Source organism: Nuphar pumila, chromosome 3 (assembly GCF_984573655.1).
Source record: "Nuphar pumila chromosome 3, dmNupPumi1.hap1.1, whole genome shotgun sequence".
Lineage (NCBI taxonomy): Eukaryota > Viridiplantae > Streptophyta > Magnoliopsida > Nymphaeales > Nymphaeaceae > Nuphar > Nuphar pumila.
Window position 1 is genome coordinate 120,937,890 of NC_143251.1, and position 14,803 is coordinate 120,952,692.

The 14,803-nt window shown below is 35.1% G+C and overlaps 1 long non-coding RNA gene across 1 annotated transcript; it reads left to right on the forward strand.

The window, feature by feature from the left end:
- The first annotated feature begins 3,653 nt into the window (after window positions 1-3,653).
- On the forward strand, window positions 3,654-14,426 carry LOC149843509 (uncharacterized). The gene is made up of 3 exons (XR_016431143.1): window positions 3,654-3,729; window positions 8,363-8,468; window positions 14,287-14,426. It is a non-coding gene; the product is annotated as an uncharacterized LOC149843509 (long non-coding RNA).
- Window positions 14,427-14,803: the final 377 nt, after the last annotated feature.

A 14,803-nucleotide genomic window follows, 5' to 3' on the forward strand; every position in this document is an offset into this window, starting at 1 on the left:
GTCTCATTTGTGGCGAAAACCCCGCTAATCTCACAAATTCAGTATCGGGATTTTATCGGTGCGACAAGGCCTAGCGATAAAATAAAATAATTTTTTTATTGCGATAATATCGGAATTGTAACGTTTAAAATATATAAAAGATATATTGAAGGAAAAAACTTTGAATGTCCTACAAGTTTTAGGTTCCGTTCGTATGCCGGCTTTACAATAAACGCACGACAGTCGATTCATTTTCACTGGGCCCACAGTGGCAAAACGAACATGGGGTTCTCTTTCCGCGAGGAAAGGGAGCCAAAAACAAACGCTGGACACTTTTCAGCGATTCCTGTTGGGAGAGGGGTTCAGGTACATGCAAAGGTACCTTTTAGGGATGGAACGGAAAACAAGATCCCTACCTTCATCCCGTCTCAAAATTCTACCCTCCACCCTTGCCTCTATTCTTGGGAAGTAGATCAGGTCATGCTGAACATGAGCATTTTTTATCATGCCAACATCATGGCCATCCGATTTGTATTTTGAAAAGATAAAAAGTCAACAAAACTACGTGGCATTCATCCAAAATGCAAACAGACGGCCACGATGTTAGCATGAGCAAAAACGCTCATGTTCGGCATGACCTGATCTGCTTCCCTATTCTTGTAGGGGTTTTGATTTTAACCTTCATCCTCATTTCATGTCTTCCATCCCCGATTCAAATGGGATGAAGCCTCATTTTTTCTCGATCCATTGTCATCTCTAAAAAAAGATTGGGGACGGGGCGGGGCAAAGCGGGGGATCGGAGTAGGGCAAGAAAGCATAAGTTCATCCCCTCACGGGTTTTGACTTTAACCTCCATCCCTGCCTCCATCTCATTCTCATGTCCTCCATCCCTATTAAGGGTATTTTATGTGTTTGAAGAACAGCAAAATATCTGCTAGGTGTGTAAAACGATATAAATTGGTGATGTTATGAAATTATCGGTTATCGGTGTGAATTGTTGATGGTCCAAATAGCCATTATCTGAACCAACCATAGTGACAAAACGTGTGTTTAGGCCAAATATCAGCAGCCAAAATCTAGTGATAAAATGAACTTTTTTATTGTTCTCACCTTTTTGGCAAAATGGCCAAAAACCAACTTGGCTATGTTCACCAACGAACCGACCTTACTGTAGTTAGCAAAATTGTCTTCATGACAATCAAGGATAAGTCAAAGGATTACCCCACCCTATTTCAATTGAAACTTGTAGACTAGTGCAAGGGCGACCAAGACATTTGTTTGTCCTCCATGATAATTACTAATGATGACGATCATGTAGCTATGTCCCTCTGAAAGGAGAGTTGAGGTGAAAGAAGAGAAGAACGGGAAGGAAAAGGAGAAAAGTATCCAACAAGTGGATCAAATACTCAGTTGGCTCTTGCGCAGGCGAAGATTAGACAACTGAAGGATATGTTTGCTGCAAAGGAGCTCAAAATCAATGTGCTGAAGAAAAGCACGACTGAGGGATCTAGGGCAGTGGTTTATGTATACGAAGGTTTTGTAAATCATTGAAATGAAGTTGAGCATTATCAAAACACTGACCTGAATCCTATTCTAATCCAAAAATGTTCTTTCTATTAACCCTAATCCCATTTGAACAACTTTGGATCTTATTTAAAAATCCATATGCAGAAATAAAGTACTAATGTTGGATCGGTGGTCCAACCAAACCCGATCCATCTGTAGATTGCCTTTTGCTTATATAAATTGTCGAGATCGGTATGAAAATCAAATTGGATATGTGTCCCAATCCATAGGAACTAAGCTTCAAAATGCACAGCTTCACATTTCTATAGGATTTCGCAGACCAAGCATGGCTCATATGGGTCTTCGCGCGGTCTAACTTGGTACAGAATCCATATGAATGGTCATGTTCTAATCTAGGCTAAGTTGATGAATATAGTTTAGTGATGCAAATTGCTTGGGCTTGACTCAGATAGTCCGGTTTAGTGATGTCAAAGGATCAGATTTTGGCTTGGATATTGTATTGTTTTAGTGATATAGATGACTTGGTGTGAACCAGATGTCCTTGGCCAACCCAAGTTTCTTTAATAAGGTTTGCTTAGATGGGGTTAAAAGTGAGTTAGGGGTTTGACCTGGGTCTGTTTGGAGTTAAATCCATATTATTTAATGTAGACCCTAATTTAGGTCCAGTTTTTTGGTATTTGGTCATGGGATTTGGACATTGTCCTGCATTAGGTTAAATCGCCCGCCCCACCCACATAAAAAATCAAGTAGTTATTGGATCCTATCCTTTATTGCATCTATTTTTCTATGTTTGATGTTTCATACCAAGATCCGATCTCGATTCATGTATGTGTTTTGTATAATGGACATGGATCTACTTATCTCAAAGCCAAGTCCAAATGTTAATGGCCTACATTTGATTAAACTAGGTTTGGTTACTTAGTTAACTGGGGATCAGATAAAGGTTCCTACTAAGTTAGAGGTGTAGTGGGTTGGGTATGAACCAATGCTGACCCATACCAAATTCAATAAGATTGGGGCTCGGCAATAAACAAAGAGGTCCGATTACAATCCGGGTTGAACCGATGAGATCAAAATAGTATATAGAGCCAGGTATGGTTTATCAAAATTCATACGAGACCTGGGCATTGCACGAATTTTTATTAAGATCTGCAATTTTTAATATAAAAACATAAAAAATATTATTTTACCATAAATGGATTGCATGGGTCTGGTTTATGTTATCTTTATAGGACCAGGGTTTGGTTATTCTTAGGATAGGTCTGGTTGGACCTGGTACAACACCTCAGAGTTAGATCTGGGTCTGAACCCATTGAGGCCTGGTGAAGGTCCAATATGTTGACAACCCTATACTATGTTCTCTGGAAAAAAATGAAAAAAAAGGGCTCCTAAAAAATTATCAGGCTTGGGAAAATGCAAATTTTGGTTTAAAGTTAAATTAATTTGATTTTGTTTAGTTACTTAAGGGCACGTTTGCAAGCAAGAAAATTATCATAGGAAAAAAAATTGCTTATGAGAAGTTTTGATATGATAACTTTTTCAAATGAAAAGTTTTCACTTATTTGTATAGCATGAGAAAAATGTGAGAGAGAGGTGGGTCAACCACACCCAAGACAGAGAGAGAAACATCAATATGGTGGTGGGTGGGAGGAAGATGAAGACTAAGCTCTTGTTGTGGCAGCCCCCATGAAACATCGTGTTATGGGTGATTGCTTGCCCTAATAAAAAAAGAAGTTTTGATAGGAAAAATCCTTTCATCCTCCAAGGTGGAGGAATTTTTTTATCAAAAATCATACTTTTTAGAAAAACTTTTCTTTCAAAAATTCTCATTTAAAACCGTTGAAAAAATTATAATTTTTTCTTTTCTACTTTCACTTTTTCTAAATCTACTATGTTTGGAAGCGAGAAAATTTCTCATAGGAAAAGAAAAGTTTGCCTATGGGCATGTTTGGAAGCGAGAAACATCTACGAGAAGTGAAGCAAGGTAAAAAAAATGTATGGTTTTTTTTACCTTTTCAATTTATAGAAAATGTTTCTCTATGAAAGTGTTTCTAAAAAGTACCTTTTTGATAGAAAAGATAACTCCAAGGGGGTGGAGGAATCATTCATATCAAAAACTTTCTAAACTTAGGGCAAAGCCCTTTCATTTGTTGCATACCAGGGAGAGGCGCCTCCTCCACTCTGCAACCTGGCGACCTTGTTCATCTTGGCTTGAAGCTTTAGGTAACTTGTGACTCTCTCTCTCTCTCTCTCTCTCTCTCTCTCTCTCTCTCTCTCTCTCTGGTATTTCATCGCCAACGCTGATGTTTTCTTCCTTCAGAGCAAACTAGTTGGACATTGGGAAATAATCAAAACAAAAGAGGATGGACAAACCGATTGGCTATATCCTCCAAACGGTTTGGCCATATTGTTGCTTTTATCTCTAACGCCAATGGGACCTTTTCATCTTATTCCCTTCCCAGTGTCAACCTACACTATCGGAGCTCTGCACCGTTTGGCAAAGTCATACATTGGCTCTCTCTGTAGGTGCATGCTTTTGTCTCTATGTGTGTGTATGCGTGTGGAAGGGTATGCACACTACTTGCTCGACTAAATGGTTCAACAAGGTGGCAAACAAGAAATTTGTGATGGCTTGTATGATATTATGTTTATTTGTCCCTTAATGAAATTTCAATTACTGAAATCCATTATATAGGTTAGGAGCTTGTATTAGTGATAAAAAGGAGGGCATTGTTTTGGTGTTTTAAATGTAGTGATTTATTAATAATAATGTTTGGACATGTCTATTAGTTTGTTAAATTTGTGACATGTTTGTGCTTTTCAATTTTTCCCTCTTTTTAGTTGGATTGTGCAGTGCAAAAAAAACTCAATGTCTATCAAACCCTAAGCAACCTCAAACAAAACTCAATGTTTTAATTCAAAAAGATGGGTTTCATTCTTGTTATCTGTTTGAATTGTTGATTCTTCTACTTTCTTGTTTGGACTTTATTCACTAAGATGAGTTTTGATCAGTTTGCTTGGATTTTAATTTTCATTTACTTGTAGCATGTTAACTTGTTTTTTTTTTAATCTTAACATGTTACAAAAAGAGGGGGCAACATCACATGCAAATAATTTTGAGAATTCTGATTAGACTGGTAAACTTGGTTTTCATCCAATCATACGTAGGTCTAAAACAAATTTAAAGTATTTGTCTTATATGGCATATTGATTGGTTATTATGTAGTCATCATATGCTTTTGTTATAATAAAAAGTTCTCATGATTATTCATAGATTTGCATGTGATAAATGTGAAATTATGGATGGTTGAAGATGCAATTAACATTAATGAGAGCGTACTCGAGACACAAGAGTAGTCTCATTGCTCTAAAAAAAAGAAAATATTATATGGAGCAAAACACATGATAATGTTCATATTCAATCAATAAAAGACCAAGTAGCTGATGGAAGGAAGATGCCCAAAGGATTCATAAGTGAAGGATTCATACCGATATAGAGAACCAATGCATATGAATTTTTAGTCTCAAGTACAACAAAGATAGCATAAGAAATAAGTTGAAGACTTTGAAGGCCAAATACACGATTCAGCTACAGATTATAAGCTTGAGTAGTGTGTGTACACACTCTAACACAAAAGCTAAGTGAAGTTACTAATGTTATATAGATTGAATATATGATGGTAAGCAATGAAAAAATAATTTGATTTTGGTTTATATTATGTATTAATTTATAGTTTGGTTGACTAATAGATTTTTGCACTTACATGTAGGCATATCCCAAGCATAAGAAATTTAGGTATGCATCATTTGCTGACTATGAGGATTTAGCCCTTTGGTTTGCTATTTCGTCGATGACCGAATACCAATCTTTTATAGTGAGTGCTCCTAAAGTTTGACCATCGTTAAATCCGATGAAAGATCAAGTAGAACAATATATTCATATCACATTTGACAATGATGACCTTGTTTCCTTATCTTTTAGGGCAGCAATTCAGGTTGATGATTAGATATTCTTGAGAGGAATGTGAGGGTTGAAGGATAAAAAAGAAAAATAAAATTCGAAGATTTCATTATAGATGCAGTGAACAATTTTGGTGAAGTTGTGTGAGAGTTAGTTAGAGAGCAAAGGACATCAAAGATGGACAAATGCATTGAATTTTTTGAAACTATAAACCTTAACAATGTAACATTTTGCAATGGAGTTAGATTATTTGAAAATGAAGGGAAGGTACGTGCTTTTCTTGCCATAAAGGAAGAGCGTAGTTTTTTTTTTTGTTGTTTAATAAGTTAGGCTAGTGAACCCATTGTTTGAATGAGTTAGAAGACATTCTCCTCATTTTGTACCTAGATATGAAGATGAAAGAAGTTTTTAAAATTTTTATATTATCTAGGTGGAGATGAAAAATTTTATATATATTTTGTGTGATGGAGGGCACTTCTCCTCATTTTGTATTAGTTTTAAGTTGTTCATCTTTTTGTTATTTTGGCTAAGGTGGGGATGAAAAACATTTATCATATATTTTTTGATATGCCTAAGTTGTTGACGACTCATTATGTGTATGTCATGATTAATGCAATGCAATTTATACATGCTTTCTTTACTATAATCTTTAAAATGTATGGGTATGCTCTTTTTTCATTAGGGAAAATGATGACATTGTACTTGTATTATCATTATAGACTCATAAACAATTATATTCTCTCTCATTAAAAAAAATGAGACATGAAGATGAAGATAAAGATATTATATTTGTATTATTATTATAGATTACGATACTTTTCCTTGTGAGCTACTACCAAACAAATTATATGAAAAATGTTGTCCATGATCTCATTCATAAGGGAGTGGATATTATACGGGACTTGTTATATGCAAATCGTCAAAATTGCTTTGATTAACTATGCATGGAGCCTGTGACATTTCAAGAATTATGTAATATATTAAAAACAAAGGGTTTGTTATGTGATCAACGATATGTATTGTTTTTAAAAAGGCAATTTGGGGTTAGACAGACCTCCACCAGTCATTATTAGGGGTGTCAATGGGTTGAGTTTACCAGGGCCAAACCTTATAGGGTTCGGGTATGGTGACAAATAAGAAGACCTAGGTCTGATTAATAAATGGACTCAGGTATAGTTTGTGAAATTTTATACCAGACTCAGGCCTGACCCAAGTTTTTATTAAGACCCATAAATTTTCAATGTAAAAATGATAAAAAATATTATTTTACCGGTTATGGTCCGGGTCTGGTTGTCATTTTTTTTTGTTAACATTCGGACATGATGAACGCAATCAAGATGTTCAATATGTATTTTAGCATTCTAGTGAAACTATTAGCAGATATTTTAATGAAGTGTTAGATGCAATTTGTTCACTTAGACAAAGTATATTCGAATGCCAGACACTATAATTTGTTCACTGCAATCAAGATGTTCAATAAGTGGTGATCATTGGTTCTACCTATATTTCAAGGTAAACACATTTTTTGTGCTTTTTTCATAGGACATCTGAATAAATAATAATTATAGGTCTCAAATAATATTCTTGTTTTGCATGATTGCATCGGTGCCATTGACATGACTCATATACTTGTGTGTGTACCAAAAAAAGAACAAGTGCGATTTTATAATCAAAATAATCAACTCACAAAAAATGTGATGGTTGTAGTAGGATTTGATCTAAAGTTCCACTATGTATTGTCTGGATGAGAGGATTCAACATCTGATTCAAGAATTTTGTATGATGAATTTGATAGAAGAGATTACTCACTCCAAGTACCTCAAGGTATATTTTAAAATCTAAAAAAAGTTTTGTTATATGTTCAAATTGTTATATTGACATGTTCATTTACATATTTTCATATGTATAGGAAAGTACTACCATGTATATGCAAGTTATCCCAATATAATTGGATTCCTAGCACCATTTAGAAAAGCTCGATACCATTTGTAAGAATACATAAATCTTGAAACTCATTCACCTAAAAAGAAGGAAGAAATATTTAATTATCGTCATGCATTATTGAGGAATGCTTTTGAGCAAAAATTTTGTTTATCGAAAGGTTATTTTCCTTTGCTTAAAACATACAAGTATGCGACACAAGTAAATATAATACTTGAAACATGCGTGCTTGATAATTTTATACTTGACCAAAACTCAAATGCTGACCACTTTCAACTAGATGATGTCACAAGAAACCTAAGTCATCATCCTAATAAAGAAGCTGAAGTCATCTCTCGAAGTGTTGCGTGAGGAAGAAATAAAGTTCTTCGCTTAAGAATTGCAAGCATGCTTTTGAGAAAATACCAACGTCTTACAATTACTTGATTTATAAGAAAAATACTTATGAGAAACTATGATTGTAATGTTAAGACTATGAATGTTAAATTTGTATAGTTGTTTAAGTTTGAATGACTTTGATTTTAATGCTTGGACTACGTATGTGTTATGAGATGAATTGGATTTTGTATTTGCCCCTTTTCTTTCACTTGGTTGGTGGGGTGCATTTTTGGATGATGGTGATGGAGTTGTTGGTGATGTTTCTATTTTGGGTGGCCCTTATTTTCCTAGTTTTGCACATATATTTTCATAATTCTGCACATAGTAGTGCTTTTGATCATTTGCATGTTCAACACAAGGCATCAACTATTTTAATAAGATTCTCTGCTAAAATTTAGTGGAAAAATCTTAAGGTGGAATGAATGAAAGATGGCTTTAAAGTTTTATATCAATCTGATTCCTTATTTCTTCCTACTACCTATGTGTGGCTAATCAACTATCAACAACTCAAGAAAGTTTAATGTTTATTATTATTGTTCTTGTTGGGTTGGCCATTTGTGCTTATGGTCCTACTAGTGACAATGCTGGTGGTATTGCTAAGATGGCTGAAATGAGCCATAGGATCTGTGAGAGAACTAATGCCCTTGATGCTGATGGAAACACCACATCTACAATTGGCAAGGTATGAACATAATTAATGGTTCCATGTTATATGGTGATTTTGAATTGTCTACCCTTTTTCATGTAATAATTGATGCAAAGATTAATTTAACTTTTCTTTGAGTGAGGTAGAATAATTGGTAGCTTTTGAGCAAATTTGTTTATGTAATATTTGATATTTTTCTTGGATTTTGTAATTTTTAGAAATTTGCTATATAGATAATTTTTTCATGCAATTGACATGTTTAGTTATGTTCTTATAGTTTTTTTGAGAAGAACGATCTTTATTTTATTGAAATCGGAGTTATAACGAATTCAGAGTATGTCTCACAAGTTTCAGAGGTATTTTGGTCAATTCTTAGCTATTCTGAGGGCATTTTCATCCCAAAGGATATAATCATCCAATCCAAAGTTGATCATGTCAGTCAACTGCATGGGGGACACATCCAAAATTCTTTAAGTTGTTTGAGTGGAATTTGTGTAATTTTGGGTCTTGGAAAGGCTAGAAGTGGGTTTAATGTGCTTGTGTGGCCAAGGTTTTATTTTTTAGGGCATTTCAATCTTTGTGGCTGAGACAGCAGCTGCAACTGCCACCTAGCTCAGCCAACCTCAACAGGTTAGACCTGCTCGAGTGAGCTAGACCCATGCCAAGTGGCATGCCCTTGTTTTGGTTGTTTCCTTTTTGGGTTAGACCAACTAGTTTGGGACCTAGTTAACCCAACTAGTGGGCTAACAAGGAACCCACGCCCCTTGATGGTTGATATCTAGTTGGGACCCAATCAAATCTGGATCCATACCCATTTATGTTGGGAGATCTATTTGAACCTCTCTCAGGCCATGCCTCTATTTTTTCTCTCTCTTGGCTAACTCTCGCCCACCTTCACTCTCACACTCACTCTCTCCTTCTCTATACACTCTCACCTTCATCTTTGCCTTGGTGAATGACCCACCTGCTTCACCACAATCTTGTGGTCGAGCTGCACTTGTAACTCCTCAAGATTTTTAACCACTTGTAAAACACATAAAAAATTAAACCTTTTTATTTTATTGAAATGATCATCAACAAAAACATTTTTAACTTTGGTTCAAAACCTCAGACAGGTTTCATTCTTCACAGTAATGATTATATCAAATTTAATGCAGATAACTTTTTGCATTCAAAATACTGCAACCCAATAAGCAATAACATTTTTAATAACATATATCCACAATTTAGTATCCGAAAAAGAAAAATGATTGGCTCTCAATGCCGCCTAAATATTCTATATCCACTCTGTAGCTACCCATCACCTGAAATCCCATAAAAAGAGTTAAACTCATGAAAGCTTAGTATGTATACACCATAACACATAGTGAGTGTACAAAGCTGATACATATATCACATTAATGATAACATAATTCATTTAATCAGATATCCACGATATATACCAAACATGGTATACATATATGATATATTTCAATCAGGAAAACATAATACATTTATTTTCAAAGTAATTAAGTAGGTGTGATGTATCATTCACTAACATGTTTAACCTGTTCAATCATAATCTCATGCCAAGGTTCATAGTTTATAAGGATATGAAACCTCAAGGGCACATGCAATATATCAAATTAAACCTTCTATCATAGTCAACATGAGTAATCATAAACATACATCCTTAATCTAGTATATCAGAATTTATTTTCAGTATTCATCCTTAGAAATTCATCGTATCATGAAAACAAATTTCATTCTGGATCACTTGGTCTTAAAAATGTACAACCTCACAGGGAGTTTGGGATTTACCGTTCTAGAGGATTTCTTGATATCGAACAATGTACCTCCTCACAGAGATTTACCGCCAATGCTGGATCACCCGATCTTGGTCATGCATAAAGATTCACTTTGAAGCCGTTCTTCAGTGGATCCATTGCCATACATGCATAAACACAATTAACGGCTCACAAGGTCAATGACCATCAACTCGGGTACATGCATATATATATATATATATATATATATATATATATATATATATATATATATATATATATATATATATATATTCAATTAACCAAATATAAGATTATCAACCGCCACTTTGGAGCACCAACACACATCAATTCAGATGACCATACACAAGGTCAGGAACCACCTGTCTGGGCTCGATCAATCAGTTGATCTCATGTTAAAAGTAATTGTTACATATTTCATTTCTATTATGATGTAATTCAATTATTTTATACATGCATCACATTTGATATTATATCATAACATTGTATTTCATACTATTCATATGTTCATAAATTTAACCTCGAAGCATGCATATTAAATCCTATAATTTCATGCATGCATATTCTATAATATGAAACATCTAAACCTCAAGCATACATATTTCTTATGTATGCCATTCAAGTCATGCACATGTACTTTTTATGTAGTTTCAAATCTTGCATATACATATATATGTATTTTAATATTATATAGTTATCAAGTAATTGGTATAAAACCGTATACTCACATGCATGCATTAGAATCGAACAAACATCAGAGTTAGTGTAAGTTTTCTCGTACCTTGTTTAAAGATTATGAAAACCTCAAAAAATGAGAAACTTCTTCAATAGTGAGCTCCCACACTTGAGAGTTACCCTAATTTTGTGAATTTAGATAGAGTGTAATTAAAGACTACTCTCAAAATCATGAAAAGAATGAGCTCTTTTAGTCCAAAAAAATGACACCAATGAAAAGAGAGGGAATTTGAGAGGATTGAGAGTGAGGAAGTAGAAGGGGTTTAAATAGAAAGGGAGAGAGAGGGTAGTACATGGTTGGTGAGAGAAAGGGGGAAAAGGGGTGTAGGGTGCAGCTATAGGGTGGCCATAGGGTGGAAAAAAAGGAAGGAAAATGAGGAGAAAAAAGGGAGTTGAGTGGTGATGAGTGATTAGTGATGGCATCCAAACGAATCCCAACCCATCATTTGGTTCTTGGATTCAAAACCAAGTTTAAGTTTAGTTTGGGTCTTGGGTTAGATTCTCTTAGATCCAACCCCAATCCATTAGGTGAGGGTTTAAATGAGGGGAGGAGTTTGGGTTAGATCCATTTGGATCTGATCCCCAAACTATATATATTATATATATTTAAGTATTTATATACATATTTAATGTATATTAATTATTTAATTACTTTGAATGGAGTTTATTAAATGGATCAAGTTTCAAATCCAAAATATGTGGGTTGATTAGTTTTGATCTCCCTCAAGATCTAAACTGAAACTAAATTCTACTTTGGATTGAATCCACCAATTGGATCCAAATCCTAGTCATGTAAGTTTGATCAATTTGGATCTCCTCCTAGATCCAAATCCAAATTATGTGGGTCAAACAATTTGAATCTCTCTTAAGATCAATGGATCATGTGTATTCTGTTTGGATATTTCTGAACTTAAGTCTACTTGGGTTGGTCCTTTTGGATCCTTTATCGAGATCTAAACCCAAACACTTTTTTAAACTTTATAAATTTAACAATTCAATTTTGAACTAGTAAATCCCTCAATAATATATTAAAATATTCACAAAATTTCTTTGATATTACAACCCCAACGTAGGAGTATTGCTGCAGTTGGAATGACGTGTGAAGGTATCCCAGTCTCCAGGAGGGCTCCGTTTTGGTGTAGACGGTTTTCCTAGCTCATGGGTTACAACTAGAGGAAACTCGTGTCATGTGGGAGTTGTGCATAGAGAGTTTGTGGTTCATATTGTGTGTTTGTGTGGCCCTATTCTTGTCAGATATATCATTGCAAGGTAGGTGGTCGATTCTCTATCTTGTAGGTAGTGAGTATGCTAGCACTACATGTAGTTGTGTTGTAATGTTTGTGAAATATCATGTTTCAAATATTTTCATATGTTGGAAAATTTTGATTGTTGGTGATGTTTGTGGTTGTTGATATGGATAACCGATTTGAGACACCCCTAGATGTGTTTATATGAGTTGGATGCTTCAAACCTTGAGATTTTAGTGTTCTAAAAGTGTGGAATCGAGATAAAATATCTTAGGGGTCGATTCCTACAGTTCTAGGGTCAAGTATTGTGTATTTTGCAGGTTCTGTTTGACTTGAGGGTCGACCCCTGCAGAACAAGAGTCGACTCCTCATTGTTTTTCTTATTTAGTGTTGTGTGAGGTAGAATGCAAAGCATAAGAGTCAACCCATGTTGCTTTGTAGAAGTTGGGAAGACCCGACGGTTGACTCTTGCTTCCTGGGGGTCAACTCCTCTCTTTGAAGAGGGTCAACTCCTGCTTTTAAAAAGAGTTGACTCTTATTTGGAAGAGTCTGCTCCTTTTAACAGAATTGACCCCTGTTTTCAAAAGAGTTGACTCTTGTTCTCTGCAGAGTTGACTTCTGCAGACTAAGAGTCGACCTCTTCTATAGAAGGGTCGATTCGTGAACCAGGAGAGTCCACTCCTATGAGATGTTTGGCCTAAGAGTCGACTCTTGAATTGGGAGAGTCGACTCTTGTGTATGGTTTAAGTTATGTTTGTCCTAAGGGCTGAATCCTATGTTCAAAAGAGTCGACTATTGCATTTCAATTTGTGGTTTGCTGATGTTTTGAGCTTGGGTAAGGGTTGTTAAGCTTGAGATTCAAGTAAATAACCCTAAAAACATGCTGGAAGACCTACTTTTACCATATTTTTAAATGTGATGCACTGATATGTGTTTGGTAGTCCAAGAAGGGACCCAGTTTGTGTTGAGATGCTCATATATGCAAGTATGCATGCATGGAATAATGCATATGAATGTAATTCATGATCTTTTCTTTTCAGTATTATTGATTAAAAGTTGTTATGGCAATGAAAGTATGACATTGCATGGTTTAAGCATGTTTGATCTTGTTTGGTTGTGGTTCATATTTGTAAATATGGCAATATGAAGCTGTAGTGCCGATATAGGTATAAATTCTGTTTTGTACTGTAAGGATGAGCAATACATAGATATATGCATGACATGATGTAGATTGGGATACAAGAGTGACCTCATATGTGCAATAGAACATAATGTTTATTTAAGTTCATGATGTAGCTTGGGCAAGGGCCCAAGGTACTAAAGATAAAGAGAAACAAGTTACACAGTGCTATGTGTTATGCCCTGAAAGATGGGGTAACCTGTCACCTTGAGTGACTTTGTACTCGTCTAGTGAGCGACTTTACACCAACTCCATGGGATGTGTTTAGTTGATGATGAATTCCTTAGCTGATGATGGTGTGTTGTTGTTATGGGCTCCATCTTGGTCACTAGGGTGGATTAGTTCCTAACTACAATGGCTTACAGGACACATACACCTTTGTATTGGAGGTTCTGCTATGTACACAAGCAGTAGTGTATTATGATGTTGTCCAGGAAAAGAAATTCCTTGACAAAAGGTTTTGAACCTTGGTGATGGTGTAACCGAGTGCTCTTGGGATTAATAAAAGATATAAAATATCAATATTTGAAAATACACTTCATGTAAACCGGTGAGACTATAGCAGCCCAAGACAATAGTGCCCTCATGAAAACAATAATTAATATTGAAACAAAGTATTTGTATTTGCATCATGTAAAATGCAAAAGAATAACTTAAATGAAGAAAGTATTTAAAAAATATTCATGCATCTAGGTTGTGCATGTGTTATTTTCTCTTTTAAGTTAGAAGTTAAGTCGAGTCAGATCCCATGGTGAGTCGGGCATTGGAATCGTGCTGAATTGTTCATTTGGTTGGAGTTCAGTTAGGCTCATTGACCTATCCATGTTAGCTATTGCGAGATGAGAGGTCAAGTTTCCTGCTAAGACATGTGTTGGTTTCACCCCTGATTACTATTTCTTTTTTAGGTATCCACAGGTAGGCATGCTTTGGTGGCGATGGATGCGGTGAACCTGAGTATCTCTGGAGTTGGATCATGGATCCATTCTAGTCTTGGGACCATTGTGTATTTTGGGACTTTCACTTGTAATGAATTTTGATATTTTGTAACTAGACTATGTATGAATGAACTTCCTTTTGAATGAAATAAAAAAGCTTAGTTGGATTTTAACTCTTAAGTCTGGTTTAATGTTGAGAATGTTTCCTCTTTAATCAGTTTTCCTAAACCAAGGTTTCTTCTACTATGTTTTGTTTTCAATATCATTTAAAAAAAAACTTGTTCAATTTTTTGGGTGTCAGTTTCATTTTGCCATATCAGTTGAAATTTGTTCTTAAAATGTGAAGTGAGGTGCTTTGGTAGCTCCAATGGTCATATTTGTTCAACTTCATTGCATTATCATATTGACATACTGTGAGCAACCTTAGACTTTAAGTTTGCCAATGGGAAAACTTCTGATAAGACACACTTGAAAGCAAGAAAATTTC